This window comes from Heloderma suspectum, chromosome 5 (genome assembly GCF_057233095.1).
Source record: "Heloderma suspectum isolate Gila_16-S chromosome 5, 16-S_ref, whole genome shotgun sequence".
Lineage (NCBI taxonomy): Eukaryota > Metazoa > Chordata > Lepidosauria > Squamata > Helodermatidae > Heloderma > Heloderma suspectum.
In genome coordinates, this window is record NC_139462.1 from 60,251,190 (window position 1) to 60,275,915 (window position 24,726).

A 24,726-nucleotide genomic window follows, 5' to 3' on the forward strand; every position below is an offset into this window, starting at 1 on the left:
CCCCGAGAGCATCTGCCAGATTGGATGTGTGGCTTGGGCTGAAGGTGGCTCCCCACACCTGTTTTAGAGACAGTCTCTCCTAGTATGAACCTCCACGCTGGTTAAAATCCCCCGATTAGGCCTTGTCCATTTATTCTCATTAAGGGACATAAAATCACATGAAGTGGCTGGTGTGGTATATATGGCCTGTCTCTTTAAGAGACATGTGATGCCTTGGAGTTACTCCCCTCCCTGGCTGGCTGGCTGGCTGGCTTTAGTCTGTAGTTGCTTCTAGATGGTGAACCCTTGTTGCTGTTCTGCTGTTGTAGCTTAATAAACGTTCCTGCTGAACTCTGGAGTCCTGTTGCTTCTGGGTCTTAGGGCAGCCGCTACCGAAGGTCTTCTCACAAAGTGAGTATCCTTATCCATAACCCACAGCAAAGAGGGAAACCTTACAGCTGGGAATAGGGCCTTGGGTACTACTGCCCATGGCTTTGGAATGATTCTCTATGGGGGTCAGGATGAGTCCCTCCACTATGGCCTTCTGCCTAGGGATGTATGAAAGTCACTTACCTTTTGCGGATTATGTTGATGGTGTGGGGGGGAGGCGTTCCGTCCCTTCCCCCGGAATCCTCGACGGGGGGGGAGGCGCGCCGTTCTTCCCCCCCGGAATCCTCCGAGGCCGGCTGTGCTCCGTGCCAGCTCCGCGGAGCACCCGGCCAGGCCCAGCCAGGCCAGAGCCTTCCGCAGCCGGATTTCCGGCTGCGGAGGGCTCTGGGTAAACAAAAAACAAAAAAACCCCGCTTACGCAAATGGCGGCGGCTACGGCCGCCGCCATTTGTGTTCCTTATTTTTGCCATCTTAATCTATGTAAATATTTACATAGACTATGACGGCGAAAATAAAGGGGAACGCCAATAGCATAGCGGGCGCTATTTGCGTCCCTTTTTGATTCGCCGTTTTAGCCTATGTAAATATTTACGTAGGGGCGTAGCTGGGGGCGTTCCGGGGCAGGGATAGCGCAACTGCCTGTGCAACACATCCTATGTGTCATACAGCAGCCTCCTTCCCTGCTCTGTCCTCCCGTGGCTAGACAGCCGCAATTGGCTGTCAAGCCGAAAAAGCAGGGCAGGAGAAATGCGGAGGGAACGATCCCCTCTGTGCTTCTCCTGCCCTGCTTTGGATAGGCGGTCGCCTCTGAATTCGGAGGCAGCTGCCTATCTAGATAGGATTGCTCCCTAAGGGTGCAGTCCATGGCTGGCTGGAGAATACTGGGAGTTGTAGGACTTTTTTCTGTCTAAATATGCATAGAATTGTGCCCGAAGGCTATAATCCTCTACTACACAGAAATATTTGGGAGTAAGTCTCATTAAACTTCCCTACCTCTGCCATTCTCTTTCGCTTTCTACTTTTTGGTTCTGTAGGTCTAGTGTACCCTTCCCCAACCTGGTGCTTTCCATATGTTTTGGACTTCAACTCTCATCAGCCCTAGCCAGCAGGCCAATGGTTAGGAATGCTAAGCATTGTAATCCAAAACATTTGGAGGGCACTAAGCTTGGGGAGGCTGGTCTAGTATGATAGTTGTCTGTCAATCCAACCCAAGTTCCTGGGTTAATCAAACCAATTTCTCCCTTCTGTATCAAAGTCACACATTTGGTAGTTCCATATATTGTTTAACAAACCTATATTCTTTATTTCAAGCCCTAGGCTGTATTAAATCACTAGTACCTCCTTGGTGTAAGTGTAAAACACAGCCTCCCTTGGTGCACCACAACTCTATGCCCAAGATCAATACTTATACATGTCAGTCAGTTACGTATGTGGATGTTTGTGTCAGGGTGCACAGATAATTGAGGACACATGGTAACACACATGAGTGGTTCCTTCAGTGTTAACACCAGTCACACAAATGGATTGATCCCATGACAAGCTATCTGTGTTTGTAAGGCATGAAATGTGACACCACTTTTAGGTCTTGGTAACTGAAAAAGCTGAACGTATATTAAATTGTAATAGTCTGCATATGATGTGTATTGTATTGTTTATTGCAGTAGTGATTATTATTGCATAGTGGAAGCATTTCCCCCCAAATCATTGCTTTTAGTTTAAAATGAGATGGGGGATAGGACTTAATCTATTCAAGAGACATATTAAATTGCTTATACTTTCTGACTAACTAAAAATAATGCTTAAGAATAAGGAATATGCAATCCAGATGCAGAGTAATATGAAAGTATGTCCAGCAAGCCCATAATATATTAATTAGCTTCTTAGCTGATTTTTCAACCCAAATGGCATGTGCCTTAACTTGGACCACACAGGTAGGGGAGCTACCCCTCCCCCCAAGAGCATTCAGCTGCTTTCAGCTGTTTTCTCTGAATCCAGCTTTCTTCCTATTTCAGAGTCATCTGGGATCTCTTCACAGTAAAATTGTATGCGTGCATGCGTGTGCGCACACACACACACACACTCCTAGAACTGAACTGTTTCTCAGTGGGAAGGACTAGGGATGTACAGATTTGGTTAAATAATTTGTGTGTTGTAGTTTGTCAGGCATCTTTCGTTCCATCGTCTGCTCATTGACAGAATCTGATTTATTTATTTTTAGGAATGTACGGAAATTTTGTTCTACTTGTGCAAGTGCATATGAGCGCAAGTGAGCATTAGTGTGAATGTGACAAGTAATAAAACGGTCTGCAGAATCCATTCTCCTCGGAAAAGGCCAGTCAGCTGCGAAATTCACAGGTGAGATTCAAAGGAATCCTAATTCATTCGAATCTGTTGTGGATTTCGCCAACATTCCTAGGGAGGACATATATAATGCATGGAGTTCTATAATGAGGAGGACGACAGGAAAATTGGGAATCACTCTGAAGTCTTATTGAGCTAATAGTAGCTTTGGGGATGGTGTTACTTCAAGGAAAGGGCAAGTGAGGAAAGGAGTAAGCACCCGCTCTCAGACTACCACAAGCCTATCCCCAGTCTCCAATTAACAAAACAAATGCCACAGAATTTCCTAATCATAGGTCTTCTCTGTTGCATCTAGGCAAGGTTCATTTACTTGCTAGGGCCTTCCCATATCTAAACATGTTTACTTAGATTCAGGGTTCATTTCATCAGCTTCATTAGAACCAGCACCCAGACAAGGGTGTTTATACCCACAACCCAAGAAAAGTGTTAAAGGGGTGAGTGGGTGGTAGAGAGATCGAAATTGGAGAAATATGAGTGAATAATCTTACATTTTTCTTAAGAAATATATATAACTAGACTTCCCTGTTATAGTCTACTTGAAAATATTGTGTGTGTGTGTGTGTGTGTACATGCGCGTGCACACACACACAATATTTGCAGGTAGACAATAACAGGGAAGTCTAGTTAAACCAGGACTGGAACACAGGCCTCTCAAATCAGTCCCTCAGCTCTGCATTTAAACTGAATGCACAATCCTTCGCAGGATAGGGAGAGACTGCTATGAATTAGTTACACTGGGGCAAATGCTGTGCCCCTCATGGAATGTGCACCCACTCACTGGGCACTACAGTGTTTGGATCCCAGTATCTTTAATCTAATTGTTGCAATCGGTAGCAGGCTAACTATATGTTGCTAAGTATCTAACTAAGAGAAAGTGCCTGCTTCTACTGAAAACATTCTTCTAATTAGGGATGCAGGTCATAGTTATTCCCCTTATATACTTTTGACAGCAACCTCTTAAGGGGAAGCATGGCTATTGGTTGAGAGGAGACGTGTGGCACATGATGCATCCTGCTATCAGTTTCCTAAGCATTCATACCTATGCCTGGAGTGATTACTTGTGGGATGTTGCATGTACAGTAATCAAAAATGGTTGTACATTTTAAGAAAGGCAAAGAGAAATGCTAACGTTTTAGAACTAGGCCTAAATGAATTAGATCTTTAAAGAACATTTTATGAGTTCATGTACTAGTTAATCTAAGAACTTGATGAATTTGAACTTACAGTTTGATAAAGTGGGAGAGGAAAATATAATAAATTGTTGACATTAGTGGCTGCAATCCTAAAGCTTTCTAGTGCTTGTAAAACAGTGATAAATAAACATACCAAAAGAAAGCAAATGTCTTCAGCCAATACAGCAATATGGTATATACTATTTGTTCCCCTTGTAGCATGATCTAAGTGTATTTTCAGCATTCATCGCTTTCTCTAAAGCTGTTTATTATAAATAATATCATAAATTCAACAAAGTAAGCAGTGAGATCTGCATTTTTCCATAAAGATCATACTCTGACAAGTGGAGGGGATAGCCAAGAAACTGGAACAAGAAGAAGATAAGGCACATTCAAAGTTCAATCACAAGCACAGAGCTGATTAAATGATGCAATGTATTTGCAAATCAGCACACAGGTTCAAAACCATTCCCTTATTTCTACATGCTTACCTGCCAGTATCTTTGGAGGAACTTTTTGGGGGTGAGAAAAATGATCCACCAGTGACATCTAAGGTAGAGCCCCCTAACTAAATGTTCATTTGTATGTAGAGATACCTGAATCCAAAATTCACACATCAGGCATGAAATCAGTGTCTCCCTTCGAAATGCATTGGAGGAGTGATGTATTTTAAAAGAAAGTGCACTGGTTTCTACGAATTGGCACTATCCATATCTCATGTGCAACTTGTGTATTTTCTACTTGGGTGTTTGTACAAAGATGATTTTTATGGCTTTAAGAGGCAGAAGGATCAGAGTTCTTGATCCAGTAAAAGCTATCAATTCTTTGGCTGCCATTACACTAAGGAAAACTCCCGCAGTCCTCCTGTTCTGGAGCCTTTCTGCATTTATCCCAGGCTCCCAGACAGTGACCATGTGATTGCTGAGAGGGGAAGCTTTTAATTTTCAAGGTTCCATAGAATGCAATGAACCAGCAATGAGGCGACACTACCCATGGACATCACCAGATGGTCAATATCGAAATCAGATTGATGATGTACTTTGCAGCCAAAGATGGAGAAGCTCCATACAGTCAGTAAAAGGAAGACCTGGAGCTGACTGTGACTCAGATAATGAGCTGCTTCTTGCAAAATTTCGGCTTAGATTGAAGAACGTAGGGAAAACCACTAAACCATTCAGGTATGACCTAAATCACATCCCTTATGAATATACAGTGGAGGTGAGGAATAGATTTCCGGGATTAGACCTGATAGACAGAGTGCCTGAGGAACTATGGACAGAGGTCCGTAACATTGTTCAGGAGGCAGCAACGAAATCCATCCCAAAGAAAAAGAAATGCAAGAAAGCCAAGTGGCTGTCTGATGAGGCTTTACAAGTAGCTGAGGAAAGTGAAAAGCAAGGGAGAAAGGGGAAGATATATCCAACTGAATGCAGAGTTCCAGAGAATAGCAAGGAGAGACAAGAAGGCCTTCTTAAATGAACAATGCAAAGAAATCGAAGAAAACAATAGAATGGGAAAGACTAGAGATCTTTTCAAGAAAATTGGAGATCTCAAGGGAACGTTTTGTGCAAAGACGGGCATGATAAAGGACAAAGAAGGCAGGGACCTAACAGAAGCAGATGAGATTAAGAAGAGGTGGCAAGAATACACAGAAGAACTATACAGGAAAGATCTGAATGTCCCTGATAGCCATGATAGTGCGGTCACTGAACTTGAGCCGGACATCCTCGAGAGTGAAGTCAAGTGGGCCTTAGGAAGCATTACTAACAACAAAGCTAGCTGAGATGACAGTATTCCAGCTGAGCTATTCAAAATCCTAAAAGATGATGCTGTTAAAGTGCTGCACTCAATATGCCAACAAGTTTGGAACACTCAACAGTGGCCACAAGACTGGAAAAGGTCAGTTTACATTCCAATTCCAAAGAAGGGCAATGCCAAAAGTGTTCAAACTACTGTACAGTTGTGCTCATTTCACATGCCAGCAAGGTGATGCTCAAAATCCTACAAGCAAGGCTTCAGCAGCATGTGAACCAAGAACTACCGGAAGTACAAACTGGGTTTTGAAGAGGCAGAGGAACTAGAGATCAAATCGCCAACATTTGCTGGATCATGGAGAAAGCAAGAGAATTCCAGAAAAACGTCTATTTCTGCTTCATTGACTACACTAAAGCCTTTGATTGTGTGGATCACCACAAACTGTGGAAATTCTTAAAGAGATGGGAGTACCAGACCACCTTACCTTTCTCCTGAGAAACCTGTTTGAGGGACAAGAAGCAATAGTAAGAACCGGACATGGAACAACCGATTGGTTCAAAATTGGGAAAGGAGTACGACAAGGCTGTATATTGTCACCCTGCTTATTTAATTTATATGCAGTGTACATCATGAGAAACGCCGAGTTGGATGAATCACAGGTCGGAATTAATGTTGCCGGGAGAATTATCAACAACCTCTGATATGCAGATGATACCACCCTAATGGCAGAAAGCAAAGAGGATCTTGTTGAGGGTGAAAGTGGAGAGTGCAAAAGCTGGTTTGAAACTCAACATGAAAAAAACGAAGATCATGGCATCTGGCCCCATCACTTCCTGGCATATAGAAGGGGAAGAAATGGAAGCAGTGACAGATTTTATTTTCTTGGGCTCCAAGATCACCGCAGACGGTGACTGTAGCCATGAAATTAAAAGACGCTTGCTCCTTGGGAGGAAAGCTATGGCCAACCTAGACAGCATAGTAAGAAGCAGAGACATCACCTTGCTGACAAAGATTTGTATAATCAAAGCTATGGTTTTCCCAGTAGCAACGTATGGCTGTGAGAACTGGACTATAAGGAAGGCTGAGTGCTGAAGAATTGATGCCTTCGAACTGTGGTGCTGGAGAAGACTCTTACGAGTCCCCTGGACTGCAAGGAGGTCAAATCAGTCCATCCTAAAGGAAATCAACCCTGACTGCTCATTGGAAGGACAGATACTGAAGCTGAAGCTCAAATATTTTGGCCACCTAATGCGAAGAGAAAACTCCCTAGAAAAGACCCTGATGCTGGGAAAGATTGAAGGCAAAAGGAGAAGGGGACAGCAGAGGATGAGATGGCTAGATAGCATCACCAATGCAATGAATATGAATTTGAGCACACTCCGGGAGAGAGCGGAGGACAGGAAGGCCTGGCGTGCTATGGTCCATGGGGTCACGAAGAGTTGGACATGACTTAATGACTGAACAACAACAACAAGGGAGGAAGGGAAAGGCAAATAGATGAGTAATGGATTTCCTCTTCCAGATCTTGTCAGGGGGTCTTGTGTGCAGTTTTTCCATGTGCCTAACAACAACAATTTAGAGGTATATTTTTTGGGCAGTAGATAGGTGGAGTGAACTGCAGAACTGGCTAGGTAAGCTGTTTGGTCTTTTTCTGTTTCCCAGTTGTCAACATTCCATTACCTTTGGCAATTGCTGTTGCTCTCTAGCCCTTGTGTTTTAAAAGAACTTGACAGGCAGCTCAGTGCCTTATTACTACTAGAAGTCGGAGTACTTTCTTTTTAATGATGTCCAAACAAATTAATGGTTAAAAATAAACTGCAGGGGGCACAGTGGGACGTGAAATTCAACAGGCTGAAGATCAGAAAAAATTAAGTGCCGTGGCTGTGGCCTATGTGCCCGTGAAAATTGACTTGACTTAAGTTTAATGCAAAAGAGAACGGATTTGCGTATAGGATGCTTCCCTGTTGATTTCTAGAAAGTGTGGCAGCACATCCTCCCTGCTGATGTCCATTAACCTACCCATGAATATATAAATATAAATAAGTGTTTCAAGTTTTTTAACCAGCTGTTCTCTGTGAGATGTGGCTAGATCACTGTACCTGGAGTTCAGCGTCACAAAACAGCTGTGATTTTCACTTAGCTCAAATATTAGCTCTTATTATATGCCATGGAAGAAGCAAAATAGGTTGAAAGTTTCGGTCTTCCTTCTCAACAGTTTTTAAAGGCTTAATTTTATTGCATTTATATCCCAACTTGCTTCCATCATGGAACCCAGGTCAGCTCTCATCAAAGTTCCCAGGTGGGTCTCTCATTCAGGCTCTGCACGGACCTGGCTGGATCGGTTTAGCTTCAGGAGGCAAGGTAGTGGCTTCATCTGACTTCACACCATGGTCTTTATGCATTTTAAAGAGAAGGGATTCCATAACGGTGTAACTGAGTGAGAGCTCGAGGGCTACAGTCAAGGGCTGTAGCTTAGTGGCAGAGCACAGCCTTGATGGCCTTTAGCAAAGAAGGCAGTATAGAAAAATGAATAATAAATCATAACATAAACAACTAATGCTTTGCATGAAAAAGTGTCTCCAGGTAGGACTGGGATAGACCCCTGTCTGAAACCCTAGTCCGAGCCACGGCTAGTCAGTGTAGAGCAGCCTTCCATGACCTGGGGTTCTCCAGATGTTTTGAACCACAACTCCCAGTATTCCTGACCATTGGCCATGCTGGTTGGCACTGATGGGAGCGGAAGTCCAAAATGTCTGGAGGGCACTAGGTTGGGGAAGTCAGATGTAGTTCATGCTGAGCTAGATGGACCCATGGTCTGACTTGGTCTAACTTATGGGGCATCTTCCTATATTCCTACCCCATGATCATGTTTACTGAAACAACTTCATTTGGTGAAAGAAAACGGAACCATTGAGTTATATGGCACTTTCAATCAGGCACAAGGGAAAGTTGCTACCTGTGGTTGTTACAACTCCCAGCTAACACAAAGTGATTCCAGGGTTTGCTATATCAGTGTATTAGTTCTCAAGTTATCACAAGAAATGCTGACATAGCGGTAAAGTTATGCTGGTTCTCTGAATCCTTCCACTTACTACTGCCTGCTGCATCCCACTCACCAGGGCCTGCTGCTGCTGCTCACAGCAAGCAGGATGCAGTGAGCGGGATGCTGTGAATAGTAATGGCACCATGCAGGATGCAACAAGCTGCGAGCACGTGGCTGCAGACACTCATGACTGTTGGTCACTTGCTGCACACTGCCAACGCTCACTGCATCCTGCTTACTGCAAGCTGAAGCGAGCGGAATGAAGCAAGTGGCATCAGTGAGCGGGACAAAGTGGAAGTGTGCCGCGGTGAGCAGGATGCAGTGTTCTGTCGGCTGCTACTCGCTGCATCCTGCTGCTCCTGAGACTAACACCACGTTTGGTTTTGCTAGGCCTTGGCTGCCTCAATTGGTGTACCAAGAGGGAAGGGTTGTTTCAGTGCCATAGAGCACAGTTCTGTCCTGCACCCTAAATCTATAGTGCTCTGGTTGTTGGAAGCATACATCCCATAAGGTGACATCCCTCAAAGTCAGAACAAATGAAGTCTCTGCACTTTTTGTCTAAAACGTCTTGAAGCATTCTAACCTATATGGATGCTGGGGTTTTCCTCATGGAATTTTATTTTGAAATAAAGTTAAAAATACAGGCAACAACAGCAACAGCAATGAACAGTACATACAGAACAATAAAACAAAATAGGAAATAAACTCACTGATTATAATAAAACTCAGGAGAGCCCCAATTGGGTGTCCTCCAGATATGTTGGACATGTCTGGGGAGATGAGAATTATAGTCCAACACATCCGGAGGGAACCAGGTGGGGGAAGGCTGCCTTGGTATGACCACAGATATGACTGTGTGATGACTAGAGTTCAACAGCCTAAGGAAAAGCTCACTATCTAATGAAAGATTGGGTATTTAAGTTATGTAATGTGTGTGTGTGTGTGTGTATATATATATATATATAGAGAGAGAGAGAGAGAGAGAGAGTATAGGTGTGATCTCTCTCTCTCTCTCTCTGTCTCTCTCTCTATCGCTATCACTATCTCTATCTCTCATAACAGTGTTAGCTGCAGGTTTTGGGAGACACCCTCAGTGCCACCATTGACGCTGAGCTTTTCTACACGAGGTTATTAATTGCTGTATTTACTTTCAGTTTTGTCACAGAATTGAGATCTGAGCTCTACACAAAGAGCTTTTATTTTACTGCTTTTCCACTACATAACCTCTAGGAGGAGCTGTGCTATAGCAGAATAGCACAAATACACTAGTATAAACAGTGCTTTCAGAAATAATACCCCATTTCCCCTGTTCCAACCCCCCCCAGGAAACTAAAGTGCTCTGAAAAAACTGAAGCGAAACTGGAGGATTGCGATGTTGTCTAAAGGACCCATAAACAACCATGAGTAAGGAATCATGAGTGCAGAATAAATGCCTCATGTAGAAAAGCTCCCCAGCGCCCCTTCCCCCTCCTCATGTCTACCATCTGCTTGCTTGCCAAATAGAGAACCAGTGAACAAGCAGGTGGTGGCAGCTACTTCTCCTCCTTCTCACCACCACTGCTTGCTTGCTTGTTTGTTGACACCTCTCCGGCCCAGAGCAAGAGATGGTTGAACAAGTAGGTGGTGAAGAGGAGCAGGTCAGGGGGGCTCATGCCAGTGGCCCCCCTGACAAGCTGTGGGCCTTTGGCAAGTAGTCTACCATGGTGATCCTTGAGGCTGGCCCTGTAACATAGCCAGAAAAAAAAACACGGGTGTCTGATCAGAAGCTTGAAAGCCTTCCACATAAGGAACAAATAAAAACCACGATGCTGTCATTAAAAAAAGAAACCAGGATTCCTTACTTGCTGAGTGACTTTGTACATCCTCGTAGCCTCCCAAATTTTAACAACCTACTGATTTTGCTTTAGATGGCTTCTTTCGAGACTTCAAGTTACATTCTGTCCAATGCTTTGCCGCTTTATATAATGATTTAAGGGATGCTTTCGTAACCAAACAGAAAAACAAAACAGAACAAAAGCTAGAGAATGAGGCTTACAACAATGTACTCTCAGCTTTACTGTCCCTGTCAACTTTGAAGATCAGAGCTACATTACAGAAAGTTGAACTCAACCCAAACTTGAAAAGGATGAAAAGTTAAACTAAGGTTACCAATGTTTCAGACAGCAGGGGATTGTACTCGAATGTAGCCAAGGGCTAAATTTTACCCTCAGTTACTTTGTAAACCCCATTAATGGTGTGTGTTTTGTTTTGGTCATCAATGTTGAAAGAACTCAGCAGAGAGAGCTCATATAGACCCTAAGCAAGCATTTAATTCTATGTGGAATAAAATCTAATTTTATATATTTTTTAAATTCCTCACTTTTCCCATTGGCTTATCTAGGAAATAGGACCCTTTTTGGGTGCTGAGGGGTAGCCTTCAAAATATGGGAAAATGTGGGTAGCTCTGTGTGTTTGTATGTGCACGTTGGTTGATGGATATGCTGGAAGTGCACATCTATTCTGAAGCAAAAAATGTTTAACTGGCTGTGGCACGCTGGGAGTTTAGAGACTTTTTTCTGCCTAAACATGTATAGGATTGCACATTTAGTCAGAAGAAGAGCTATAACTTGAATATTGATCAACATTTACACATATTGTCTTCCAAATGTAACTAAAAGGGCCTTCTCTGCTGTGGCACCCTGGTTGTGGAATGCCCTCCCCTTGGAGGCCCGATTGGCACAGACATTAGTTTCATTTCGGCACCAAATAAAAACATGGCTTTTTACCAACCTTTGAGGACTAAATGCATTCCCTAAAGTAGCACACTGCTTTAACTGTTCTATTATTTTAGATTTTAATTGGTATTAGCTTGTTTAATGGTTTAATATGTTTTAGGTGTTTAAATTATTTATTGTTTTATGCTTTTTAAATTGATTTTATCTGTATGACACCCTGAGATCTTAATCATATAGGGAGGGATACAAATGTTTTAAATAAAGAAAATAAATAAATAAATGCGACCTATATGTGAAACAGTCTGTGTTGTGAAATGTGCAAGCGGACCTGTTTGAGATATAAAAAAAAAAGTCAAAGGAGTATTTTATGAACATGGTTGACTTTGAAAACTGCAAAAATTACCACTAAATCTAAGCTATGTAAAACAGAACACTGGCAGTGCAACTCTATGCATGTTTACTTGGAAGTAAGTAAGCTGTGTTCGATGGGGCTTACTCCCAGATATGTGTGTACATAGGACTGCAGCATAAGTGCAATATTAATGATGGTAGGTGATGAAATTTCAAAATGTGCAATTAGGCAGTAGAAAGTTCAGTGCTGGCCAAAGTCATTTTGCTGCCTGGGGCTCAAATCTTGTCCCCATCCTCCTGTTAAGGCCAACATTGCACCATTCAGACACCAGTTCCTGCCTTTGTCTGCTCTACCCACCCCCAACTCACGGTGCCACCTGAAGCAAATTGCTTCACCATGTTACATGGCAGAGCCAACCCTGGGAGTTCTTTTTCTATATAACCTCATAGAGATAATCAGGGAAATGTTTCTTACAGTGCATGATATTTTAATACAGCTTTCCCCAAGCTGGTGCCCTCAGCTTGGGGGAAGTATTGGACTACAACTCCCACCATTCTGGTGAGGGATGATGGGCACCAGGTTGGGGAAGGCTAGTTTAATGTATTCCTAGTACAAATGAGTTCATACAATCATTCGTCTTCAGGCCAAAGCAAGAAATATGGAAAAAATACAGCGAGGAAAGGTCACTGGGGTTATATTTCTAAAACATGGCCAAATAATACTATTTGAGCACACTGATTCATAATTAATGTATTTGAAAGATGCTTCCAAATGTGGGTCTGCTGCTCAGATTTCTATCAGTTATTGCGATGTTTTAAATAAATCAGTCAACCATATATGTACAGTCCTATAGGGGGTATGTGCATGCTGGAGCTTGCTTCCACAAGTGTGTACTGAACAGTAGCAAATTATGTACATAAATATGTGCTGTGTGCAGAATTCCCTCTCTTGATTAGAAAGCCAAACTGCATGTTTGTAGCCTTTTAAACAAAGCTGAAATCTGTCTGTTCAGGGGAGGGAGCAAGGGACTGAACTGAGTCTGCGGCTCAGTCCCTCTTCTTCACCAAAACAGCGGATGGCACTCTCAAGTCACCTTGGGGCTACATGAGTGCCGCCCTGGGTGACAAACACATGCACTGGGCCCCTTCACACATTAATTACATAAAGGGAGCTCCATGTGATCAAGGGAAAATGAGGTCACACCGCTGGCCCAGCCCCCAATTGTGCATGGATATCTGCAGGAGGCTTGCATGAAAGTTCTATGCATGTAGGCTTTCCCAGTGAAGATGTCAGTGCCCAAGATATGGACATCCAGGTGGAGCCAGAGAAGTCGGATGATGTTGGGAGCAAGACCAGGAATTTGGCCCTGCTTGCTGGTAATTGCATGGAGCCTCTTCCACATGATTAATGCACGAAGTGGACTACTGTTGAGCCTGAAACTACAGATAATTCAAACGAATTTAAATGAAAATGGCTGCTGATGGGTAATCATTCCAAAAAATTATAATGCTTGTCTCTGTACTGTGGCCGGTGTCTGCACAGCTCATTTCTATCTTTAATGCTTAACAATATCTCTGATAACCAATATTATTTTAAGGTCAAATTCTGCTGGAACAGATCACATGTAAGACATCTATTCAAAGTCAGCTATTTTGCTCAGTAAGCTATGTGGTTGGCCACAAAAGAGAAAAAAGAGTGAGTAAAAAATCCAAGAGAGTAACAAAGGCCGTGAGAAAGAAGAAACAGGAGTACATTAACTTTTTTTTTTTTTTTAAAAAGCTTAATTGGCTAGCCATCACCAGGCATTTCAAAGAATGGCCAAGAAACACTTATCATAGGGACTTTGTGGGAACTATCTACGTATTAACTCTCTACATAGTTAATAGATTTGTGCTGTTCTTTTTGTTTCTGTTTTAAAATTCTGACTCTTTTAGTGCTATGTTTGCTATGTTATAGACTGAAGACTATGTTACTGAAGTTTACATTAAAATTGCATTAAACAGGCTGTGATTCATCTTAAGACTCAAAGGACAATAAAATTAAAATTAATTAAAACAACAACAACAGTGCAGTTGCACTTGGTAGTAGGGACTGCAGCTGGTTCCCTGGTTTGTGGGTGGAACAGTGTAACAAAGACGTGGAAATCACTGTCAATAGCTATATTTTCATGAGTTCATTTAAATATATATTATTAGATTGTTTTTATGCTCTTGCCATTTTGCTTGACTCCCAGTGGTTTCATGGGTCTTGAGCAAATGTAATTGCTTTATTTATGGTTTGAGACATGTCTGCAAGACAGGGTCTGCTCAAACTGTGATTTGCTGACTAGCCATGGCTACAGCCATTACTTGAGCTGTGTAGGCTGCCGTGCCATAGAGATGGAATGCTGAATGGAGAAAAAACAAATATTCACTGGCAGCTCCAGGAGGGGATTACGCCTGCCCAATGCTAGACAAATAGATGCAGGGGCTTTTGTGCTACATGTCTTCATATTTTGATTTTTTTTAAGGGAACTCCTGATTTTTTAAATCATTATTTCTTGGTGGAATTGGGTGACATTTGCAGGGATAGTTGCCTCTTCTGAGGGGATCAAGCCTACCAAGTTTTAGATGAATAGGTGCAAGGAGCTTTGTGAAAGAGCAACATTTACAGTTTGGGGTTTTTCCAAAAAGGATGCACTTATACATCTACATTTTTTGTGTGCAATCGTTAGGAAAATGACATACGGCATAGAGGTGGCCCTATAGGTGTCCACTGAAATATTTCTGGGGAGGGGGGCAAATTCTGTCACTTGTAACTACAGGTTCTTGTCTTGACTATTTGTTTGAAGAATACAGAAGAATACTATTGGTTCTGAAGAAAAGCAATGAGAAACAATGGTGGCCTATGCCTGTTGGTGATTTACTGTATTGTATAGTTTAGATTATACATTTCAGAACTAACTTTTAACAAATTACTTTATTTGTCCATTTAACAATAACAGAGTAAGCTGCTACGAAGGTATAGCGTTTCAATTTGCCCAATGAATAACAATACCGTAGGACTCTAAACTAAATCCCCCCTCCCCCCAGCTGAACTTCACACCTTTTACACAGAATCTACCTTAGCTGTGGTGAATGCCAGACATAAGGTCTGAAGCCAGACTGACTTTTTTTGTTAATGTTTGTCCATAACATTAAGGAAAATATAATACAAAGTGGATCATTCTATAAACAAAAACTGGTGTCTTTGAGGGTCTTAGCCAAAACAGTCAATAACTTATTTTATAAATATCTCCTTGGGACAGGACTTCAACTTTTCTCTGTGGACGCTCATCAAACACAAGCCACACAACCTTCCCTCACTGTCGAATGTATTCATGTCTTGATCCTGCACAAAGCGCTAAAGGATCATTTAATTTGGCATAGAATCATAGAGTAGTAGGGATGGCCTACAAGGCCATCAAGTCCAACCCACTGCTCGATGCAGGAATACAAGTCAGAGCATCCCTGACAGATGGCTGTCCAGCCTCGTCTTGAATGCCTCCAGTGTGGGAGAGCCCACCACCTCCCTCAGTAATTGGCTCCATTGTCGTATTGCTCTAACAGTCAGGACATTTCTCCTGATGTTCAGCCGGAATCTGGCTTCCTGTAACTTGAGCCCATTATTCTGTGTCCTGCACTCTGGGATGATCAGGAAGAGATCCTGGCCTTCCTCTCTGTGACAACCTTTCAAGTACTTGAAGAGCGCTATCATATCTTCCATCAGTCTTCTCTTCTCAAGGCTAAACATGACCAGTTCTTTCAGTCTCTCTTCATAGGGCTTTGTTTCCAGTCCCCTGATCACCCTGAACCCTCTCCAGTTTGTCTGCATCCTTCTTAAAATGTGGTGCCCAGAACTGGACACAGTACTCCAGATGAGGCCTAACCAGTGCTGAGTAGAGGGGAACTAGTACTTCCCGGGATTTGGAAGCTATGCTTCTATTAATGCAACCCAAAATAGCATTTGCCTTTTTTGCAGCCACATCACATTGTTAGCTCATATTCAGCTTGTGATCAACAACAATTCCAAGATCCTTCTCACTTGTAGTCTTGTTGAGCCACATATCCCCCATATTGTAACTGTGCATTTGGTTTCTTTTTCCTAGGTGCAGAACTTGGCATTTATCCCTATTAAATGTCATTCTGTTGTTTTCTGCCCAGCACTCCAGTCTATCAAGATCACTTTGAATTTTGTTTCTGTCTTCCAAAGTATTAGCTATCCCGCCCAATTTTGTGTCATCTGCAAATCTGATCAGCATTCCCTGCACCTCCTCCTCCAAGTCATTAATAAAAATGTTGAAGAGCACTGGGCCCAGGACTGAGCCCGGCAATACCCCGCTCGTTACCTCTCCCCAGTTTGAGAAGATCCTATTGATAAGCACTCTTTGAGTCCGATTCTGTAGCCAACTATGGATCCACCGGATCGTTGTTTCATCTAGCCCACTTTGAGCTAGTTTGCTCATCAGGATATCATGGGGCACTTTGTTGAAAGCTTTGCTGAAGTTGAGGTATATTATTTCCACAGCATTCCCACAGTCCACAAGGGAGGTTACTTGATCAAAAAATGAGATCAGATTTGTCTGGCAGGATTTGTTCTTGACAAATCCATGTTGGCTTCGAGTAATCACTGCATTGTTTTCAAGGTGCGTACAGATGGATTGCTTTATAATCTGCTCCAGAATTTTCCCAGGGATTGATGTCAGACTGACTGGTCCGTAGTTCCCAGGTTCCTCCTTTTCACCCTTTTTGAAGATAGGGACAACATTAGCTCTCCTCCAGTCATCTGGCACTTCACTCATCCTCCTTCCTTTATTACTCTAGGGTGCAGTTCATCTGGCCCTGGAGATTTGAACTCATTCAAAGTAATTAGGTGTTCCTTGACCATATGCCTATCAATCTCAAGCTGCAATCCTGCCCCTTCAACCTGTACTTCACCTTTGCCAGGGGGGTCATAGACCCTCTTTTGGGAGAAGACTGAGCCAAAGTAGGAATTGAGCACCTCTGCCTTTTCTTTGTCATCTGTTATCATTTTGCCATCCTTATTTAATAGCTGAATCACCATTTCTTTCCTCTGCCTTTTACTATGCACGTATCTGAAGAAAGTCTTTTTGCTGCTTTTAGCATCCCTCGCTAACCTCAGCTCGTTCTCAGCGTTAGCCTTCCTGATGCCATCCCTGCAATTCTGTGCTACCTGCCTGTACTCTTCCTTTGTTGCTTGGCCTTCTTTCCACTTCCTATATGTGTCCTTTTTTGTTTTCAGGTCATCTCTAAGCCTTTTGCGAAGCCACATTGGCTTCTTCTGTTGTCTTCCTCCTTTTCTTCTTGTTGGAATTGTGTGTAATTGTGCCTTGAGAATTTCCTTTTTTAAAACCCCCCACCCATCTTGGACTCCTTTTCTTGTTAGACTCGCTTGCCATGGGACCTTACTTATTATTGTTCTGAGTTCATTAAAATCAGTTTATTATAATTCCAGTCAGTCTTTCTTCGACTCAATACTAAACCCTCACTGAAGTTTTGAAAACTGAGGCTTCATGCTTCTCTTTTATTATCATAGGAATTTTTTAAAAGCCAAAAAGCCGCCCCTCCACAGATATACCTCTTTTTCTCTTGGACAGGATGGGATGATGGTTGCTTACACAGTAGCCTCTTAGGAGGGGATTCTGCTTGCCCAGTGTCAGAAAAATAGCTGTGTGTGTGTGTGTGTGTGTGTGTGTGTGTGTGCTATGCATCTTTAATTGCTTTAAGGGAACTGCTGATAATTTTAAAAACTTGTTTGCAGAATTGGATGAAAGATGGAACGAACGTGTACCTTCTATGTGGATCAAGTCTACCAATTTTCAGAAAGACAGTCATAGTGGCAGCTATACAAGAGAAGATCTGAAAGGTCTTCAAAAGAGGACATCCTTTTACCCTGATGTTCCTTGTGGACCATTGTTCTGAAATTTATAGGTATCCAATAGGTGTCCCTAAGGAATAAACCTATCAGGTTTCAGAAGGATAGGTCCAGCAGTTCATATAGAAGGGGAGCTCTTCAGTATTTGTGGGGGAGTGATTCACTTTGCCATTTCCTCCTCCATGTGTTTTTTTCAGTCAGTCCAAAAACATGACTCACTTACAAAGCCTGGTTCTCGAGCAGCTTCAGGTTTTTTGGTTGCATGTTGGGACCCAACAGAAGTGGACTGAAATAGACCCATTAAAGTCGGGCTTTGGAATTCATCTGAATCCAATGAACAATAATAATACTAATTATAATTGTAATACAAGTATAGGAAGGTCAAGCCTGAATTAGCCTGTCTGTGGTTAATTCAACCTACTGTGTTGAAAAAGCCAAGCTGTGATGCAGTGAGGGTGGGGGGCGGGGGGAGAGTTCTTCAAAGTTGAGGAAGGCACTGATTGGCAAGTATCCATGTTTTCACCAAGCATCAACAGCCCTATCCATGAGCAATTTTGCACTTCAGTTCTTTTTTAAAACATAAGGTAATGAATCAAGAGATAAATACATAAATGTTGGGGTTTTCCTTCTTCTTCTCCTTCCTTTTAAAAAAGTACACCTTAAAAGCAGATACCCTGCCTGATTTGATATTATGTACATTTGTCATTTAAGCTGTAAAGTCAGGAGAAAGTGAAGCTCATGCCCCGGAGGTTAGTGGTAGAAGTTCTCTGAATATTACATCTGTCTTAACCCAGATCCTCAAGTGAACTACAGATTGTTGCTGCAAAACTCTCTATTTGAACAGCAGCAGACTTTAGTTCAGTTTCTAGTTCCTAGAGGTGGCATTTTGAAGCCACGATTGGTGTTATCTTCATGGCAGTCCTTCCATATTTGCACCTAAGGTTGGGAGGGAAAACAGAACACCTTTCTCTTTATACCTATATCCATCCATCCATCCATCCATCCATCCATCAATACAACTTAGATCATACACAAACAATAAAACTTAGATCATACACGAACAGTCCATACTTCAGCTAATTATCAGTGTTGTACCTGGGAGGGAAAGTGCTGTAAGGATGGCCATTTCAATAGCAGGGAACAGTTTCAATAGTTCAGTAAGGGTCATGTTGCATATGTCATACAATGATGGGGGTATTTCTTTGGTATTTTTTTTGCCCCCAACTCAGACCAAGTGACAGATTCATCCCCAATGTTTAAAAATTTCTAAAGTTCCTGAATGGAATTGACATGGGGTTCAAGGTCTTTTTCTTCAGTGTGGTACATCTGAGATGTAGGTTCCGCAAACTACAGGTTGGTTTTCATCACTGAAACAAGTCCTCAGTGAGATAATAAGTGCATCCAGGTAGATGGACCACTGGTAGAACTCTTCTGTGGTTTGTTTGGGATGGTTGGCACAGTGTTTCTGTTGTATGGTTTGTCTAGGTGCTTCAGGTTCTACATCCATTTCATCTACCACTTTCTTGCACTTCTCTATTATTGTGCTAAAGGTGTCCTCACTAGCTTTCCTGTGCTGTTCCATTATTTTCAGCAACTCTTGTATATGTGCTTTCATTTCCATTACATCTAGCCTCATAGATGCAGAGCTTGGGTGACTGCCTCTAGCATCGAAGAGTATTTGCGTATGATCACAAGACAAATGATTAAAGTTGATGTCTGTGATGCAACAAACAGCTAGCATGGAAGTTGTCTTGTCTTGCTGTAGCTCGATCCTGCTACTTGCTTGAATTGCAAGACAATACTTGTATAATTTTCTGCAAATATACAGATATTTTTTAGTCCACCATGTTTCATATAGCATTGCTATGTTAGGAATTAAAGGTCATCTTTGGATACTCTCACGGGAGATGTTTATGATGGCTTTAATTGTGCCAAATGTATTATGCACATCACTTAGAAGTTCAGATCATTTACAGTGAAATTATGGCATGAGCAGTGCACAGAAGTTGCCTGAGGATAGATTGCCCTTATTTGTGCTTGAACCCCACCTTCTTTTCCTGCCATGGTTGAAGAATCATCATATCCTTGCCCAACTGACTTATTAAGATCTAGTCCACAATCAGAACAAGCAGATAAGATCGTGTTGGCTCTGCCTGCTGCAGTTTGGTCTGAGATTGAAATGAACCCAAGGAATTCCTCATGTAGAGATGCATTCCCATCACTTTTTCCCACAGGTCTTACATCTAGAGAAAGTTGTTTTATGCCTGAAATACCTGCTGTTTCATCTGCTAAAACTGAGAATCTCATGGAAATGTTAAGCCTTTACAACAATTTATTTCCTCAGAAATTTGGCCACACAACTTTATTAACTCATTCTGTATTGGTGGAGATGTATACTTAGCATTGCCTGCCCCAGTTTCCATTTTTTAAGAATGTATTTCATCTCCTGCCTCAACACAAAACTGAAAAAGGTCTATCATGTTACCTGTGTTACTGGTCTTACTATAAAGAGCAAGGTCCTATGACCCACAATACACAATGGTTGATATTATAGAGTACAGCTTCTTTTTATTTTCCCGTATAGCTCTTGCATATGACTTAGTAAATGGCTGTTCAATTGACACCTTTTTCCTGCTCATGACAGAAAGGAAGTTAGAAGCATCTATTGAAGTCTTTGTACTTGGTACAAACTTTGGTAATGAATGTGCCCTGTACCCCTCGTACTACTGGCCGGGGAAATAAAATGCAATAATGACATACAGGTCCTTTCAAAGCAGTAAAGTAAGCTAACCAAGGAGAATATTTAGAAAGCCATGCATGGCAAAGTCCTCTTGGAGTCATACTATCATGCTTGGTCATAACTTTCTGTATGGCTGCAGCATTGTGTAAGCAGCTCAAATGTTAAAACATCTGATAGAGGATTTGCTTTTGATATGTAGTTCCCTATATCTAGTTTTTCCTGTCGTTTGAGTTGTACAGTACTCGTAGCTGCCTCTGTATTTTCTGTTGGGATGTTCTCATGCTCTGGCCCTGACTGTACCTGTCTAAATTTTGTGTCTAAATCAGGCTGATTCGGTATGGATTTGGATCTGTCTAAATCAGGCTGATTCAGTTCTGTATTCAGCTGAATCCAAAGCACACCCCTAAATGGAAGGCTGGCTTCACAAAGTGGCTATTTGGCTGTTGGGCAGCATAGAAATGTAACACATAAATAGCTAGCCAGTCAACAGAGTTTAGGCAATTATATCAGACTTCTCCTACCTGGTGCCCTTGAAATGTTTTTGGACATCAACTCCCATCAGCCCTAGTAAGTGTGGCCAATCATCAGGAATGCTGGGAGTTGTAGTCTGGCTTGTCTCTCAGCGCTGAAGGATGTCATCATCTGAGACATTGTAGTGTTTTGTTGGCTTCAGTAGAACAGTTTCCCATCAAACTGGCATCCTCCAGACTTGTTATACTACAATTTCCATTATCCCTAGTCAGCCCATGCAATGGCCCACCGGCTGGGGATGATGGGAGTTTATGTCCAGCACATCTGGAGGGTACCAGGTTGAAGAACGCTGCTGTAGAACATGTGCCAGACATGAGAAGTATTGGCTGGAGTAGATGGACGACGTAACATCAGTGACCATTGGAAGAAGACTGAACCCAATGTCCTGCACTATGCAGGGGGTGATGGGGAGGCAAAGGAAAACCAGCAAGTGCATCAGGGAAGTTTTCTCCATGTCATGCATTAATTACTTATTTAGCCACCATCCAAATGCAAGCCTCTATGGCAGGGTTGGGGAATGCGAGGCCATTCAGATATTGTTGGACTGCAACTCCCACCAGCCCTAGGCAGCATAGCCAATACTGATGGATTATGAGAATTACAGTCCAACATCTGAAGGGCCACACATTCCCTACCCTTGCTTAATGGACACTTGGATCAAGTGTTCATATTTAACACTCATTACATACATTTTTAACCCATTCTCTTCCTTGTGCTCCTTCAGGTAATGAAATGATGGATTGGGAGAGAGCATATGGGAAAGGGTGAGGGTGGTGGTGGTGGGATTGAAGTGAGTTTGCTGCTGTGTGTAGGATGGTCACTGCTGGGGCTTTTGAACTCTAACACATGGCTTCAGATTTGTGTGTGGCAGGGGAGGGGAGTAGGGGGTAAATAAAAAAAAGGAGGCAGTGGTAACACATTTGGATATTTTCTCCACTGTTAATTATGAACTGCATCACAAGGAACAGGGCTGACATCAAGGGTAGGCATAGTTGGGCACCTGCTGAGGGCCATACCCCAACAGGGGCCCACTTACAAGAGTCCTCTAGAGTTACTCCTTCTCTTCACCGTTGGAATCTGCTTGTTCACCTGCCTCTTGCTCTGGCGGTGGTGGGGAGGAGCAGAAGATACCACTGCCTACTTGCTCACTGGCTCTCTGCTTGTCAAGCAAGTAAGTGGAGGAGGAGCGAAAGCAGCTGGTGAGAATGGCAGGAGAAGGTAGACTCACTAATGGGGGGAGTCCATTAAGGGTATCTTACCCAGGAGCCCTCAAAAAACTAGAGCCAACATTGCTCCAAGATTTGTGTGCTTCTGATTGAAGGCAAAATGTACTGCACACCTGTTTTGGATGATATTGTTGTATCAATATCCAAAGATAGTATACTAGGAGATGAGCACCAGCGATATCAGTGGCATTGGGCATATCACCGCCACAGGAAACTCAGCAGGGAACTATATACTTCACTGTATGCTTCAGTGGAAGAGATGCCAGGGCTCAAGCCTCTTAAAAGTAGGAGCTTTGTCAATGCACTACTGCTGTACCAGGGCTCTGTATGGCAAGCTGTTGGTGAGGGAGAGAGCATCCTGCATCTGCTTCAGGATGCTGTAAGGTATTTGTAGTTCATATGTTCCAGCACTGATGAAGACCAGCCAATTGATATAGATTTGCATGGGTCCGCCATGGTTTGCCATGCCACATGTTAAGTCAATCTTCCCCAACCTGGTGCCCTCCAGGGGTTTTGGATGACAACTTCCAGCATTCCTGGCCATTGGCTGTGCTAGTTGGGGCTGATGAAAGTTGAAGTCTGAAACATCTGGAGGGCACCAGGCTGGGGAAGGCTGCATTAAGAGGAAGAGCAACTCGGTACAGTGAGTGGCTAGAGAGACTAAGAAGGAGGATCCCCAATCTGAATCTTGCCTCTGCCATCAACTCACCAGGTGGCCTTAGGCAAGCCGCCATCTCTTGACTTCCATCCAACATCTGCAGTATATTTATCTGCAATATATCTTATCTTACTGGGTTACTGTAAGACAACAAGATAGGTATGTGAAACATTTGAACAAAAAAGGGCATAAGAAATGCCAAGTATTATGATTATATCTGCCATTTGTGGCAGTAGAATGGGAGAGTAGAGAGCAGTGGGGATTTGATAGATCATGGACATCTCTTCAGTAACCATGACCTACAATCTGTTTCATATGCAGTACAAGCATTAATGGGAACAGATGGGCTTGTACTCTTGCTTTCCAATAAGCACTGAGTCTTGCTTTGATTTCTTTTTTGCCTGTGAGACATGTGTCAACCGACGGTAAAAGAGGGGGGAATCCTATCAGAAGGCAATAGATTCTTCGACGGGACATTTTGGGAACACTCAAATCCCTGCCATTTTCCAGCTATGAATTGGTGCAGCCATGCAATAATACAGGGTAGGAAAGGAGGGAGCATTGCTCGATAGCAAAAAGTGCTTTATGGCAATGTTTATTTAACATTCAATGGGAGCTGTGTGATAGACGTTCAGGAGAGGGAAGGCAATAAAGCATAGTGCAGCTCAACAGGTATGAACGCACTGCACCATTTGAAAAGCCCAAAGCAGCCAAAATGTCTCCAAAACAAATATTCAGATGGTTTACCTTAGCCTGGTGCCCTCCAGATGTTTTGGACTTCAACTCCCATCAAGGAATGGAAGGTATAGTCCAAAACATCGGAGTACACCAGAGTGGGGAAGGCTGGTGTAAACAATGGTTTGCCTGAACATTTTGAATGCAAATTATCTTATCAAGATAGTCACTTAGTATGCTTTATAACTTCTGCAACCAAAAGACGGCACAACACACGGTCTGCAATAGCGTTTCTTCTGGGTATGGAGAACTTCTTTTTCAAAAAGATTTCTATAATTAAGAAAAATTAAGTATAAAGAAAGTAGAGATTTCACTCACTTTCTTAGGTCTATGAAATGTGTGATTCCCCAAGCACTGTCGGATGGTCTCCCTGAAAAAAAGAAAAAAATGCTCTAGAAACGGGCTCTATAGCCATGGAAGCCTTATTCCTAGAGTGTCGGAGGAAGCAGTGCTTGAAGGGTCCTGCCTGCTTTCTTGGAGGCTCCAGGAACAGGGCTTCTATGACGGCAACTACAGAGATTATTCCTAGTTTTTTTTCTTTTTTTTCTGAAAATGTTCAAGGTAACAGAGTGTGGGATGGCAGGATCCCTCAGCAAGCGAGTGGATTAGAGGAAAGAGAAGGGCTATGAGCCAGGATTCCTGGGTAGCTGGGTGGTTTGAGAACTGAGGTTTCTGGGAGGAGTGTTGATTTTATCTGATTAAAGCAGATGCTAGGCCTCTGACATGCTCTTGGGCAGGAATTGTATTGGAGTGGTATGTGTGTGCACGCAAGAAAACTATCTGTTATGAGTTGCATGTACAAGTGCATGTATGTGCACACACGTGCAACCCTGCCGCCCCAACAGACAGCCGATGTGGCCCTCAGGGCCAAAAAGGTTGTGCACACCTAGTCTAGGAGACAATTAGGGCTAATAATATAGGGCTTACAAGTGAAAAAATGAACGCCACCCATTGAAAGTTGTGTTTTATGCACGGCAACATGAAAACTCTTTTGTTTTTTGTTTTATCAGTAATAGCTGTTTCATACATGCAAATTCTCACTTGATATAAGTCACTGTGATGAACATGGAATGATGTTGACTTTACGCGATCCAAATTTGAAATAACTCCGCAAAAGTCCTGATCTAAAATAAATGGAATCCTTACACCTTATCACT

The 24,726-nt window shown here is 42.6% G+C and overlaps 1 long non-coding RNA gene across 2 annotated transcripts in view; it reads left to right on the forward strand.

Annotated features, from left to right (window-relative positions):
- The first annotated feature begins 240 nt into the window (after nt 1-240).
- LOC146343923 (uncharacterized) overlaps nt 241-24,726 on the forward strand; it is a 54,325-nt gene continuing 29,839 nt past the window's right edge. Inside the window, exons 1-2 of one of the 2 annotated variants that reach the window (XR_014792089.1) lie at nt 250-390; nt 2,588-2,724. This is a non-coding gene — a long non-coding RNA (uncharacterized LOC146343923). Of the gene's footprint in view, nt 391-2,587; nt 2,725-24,726 lie in introns of both variants that reach the window. The other variant, XR_014792090.1, reaches the window with a different exon arrangement.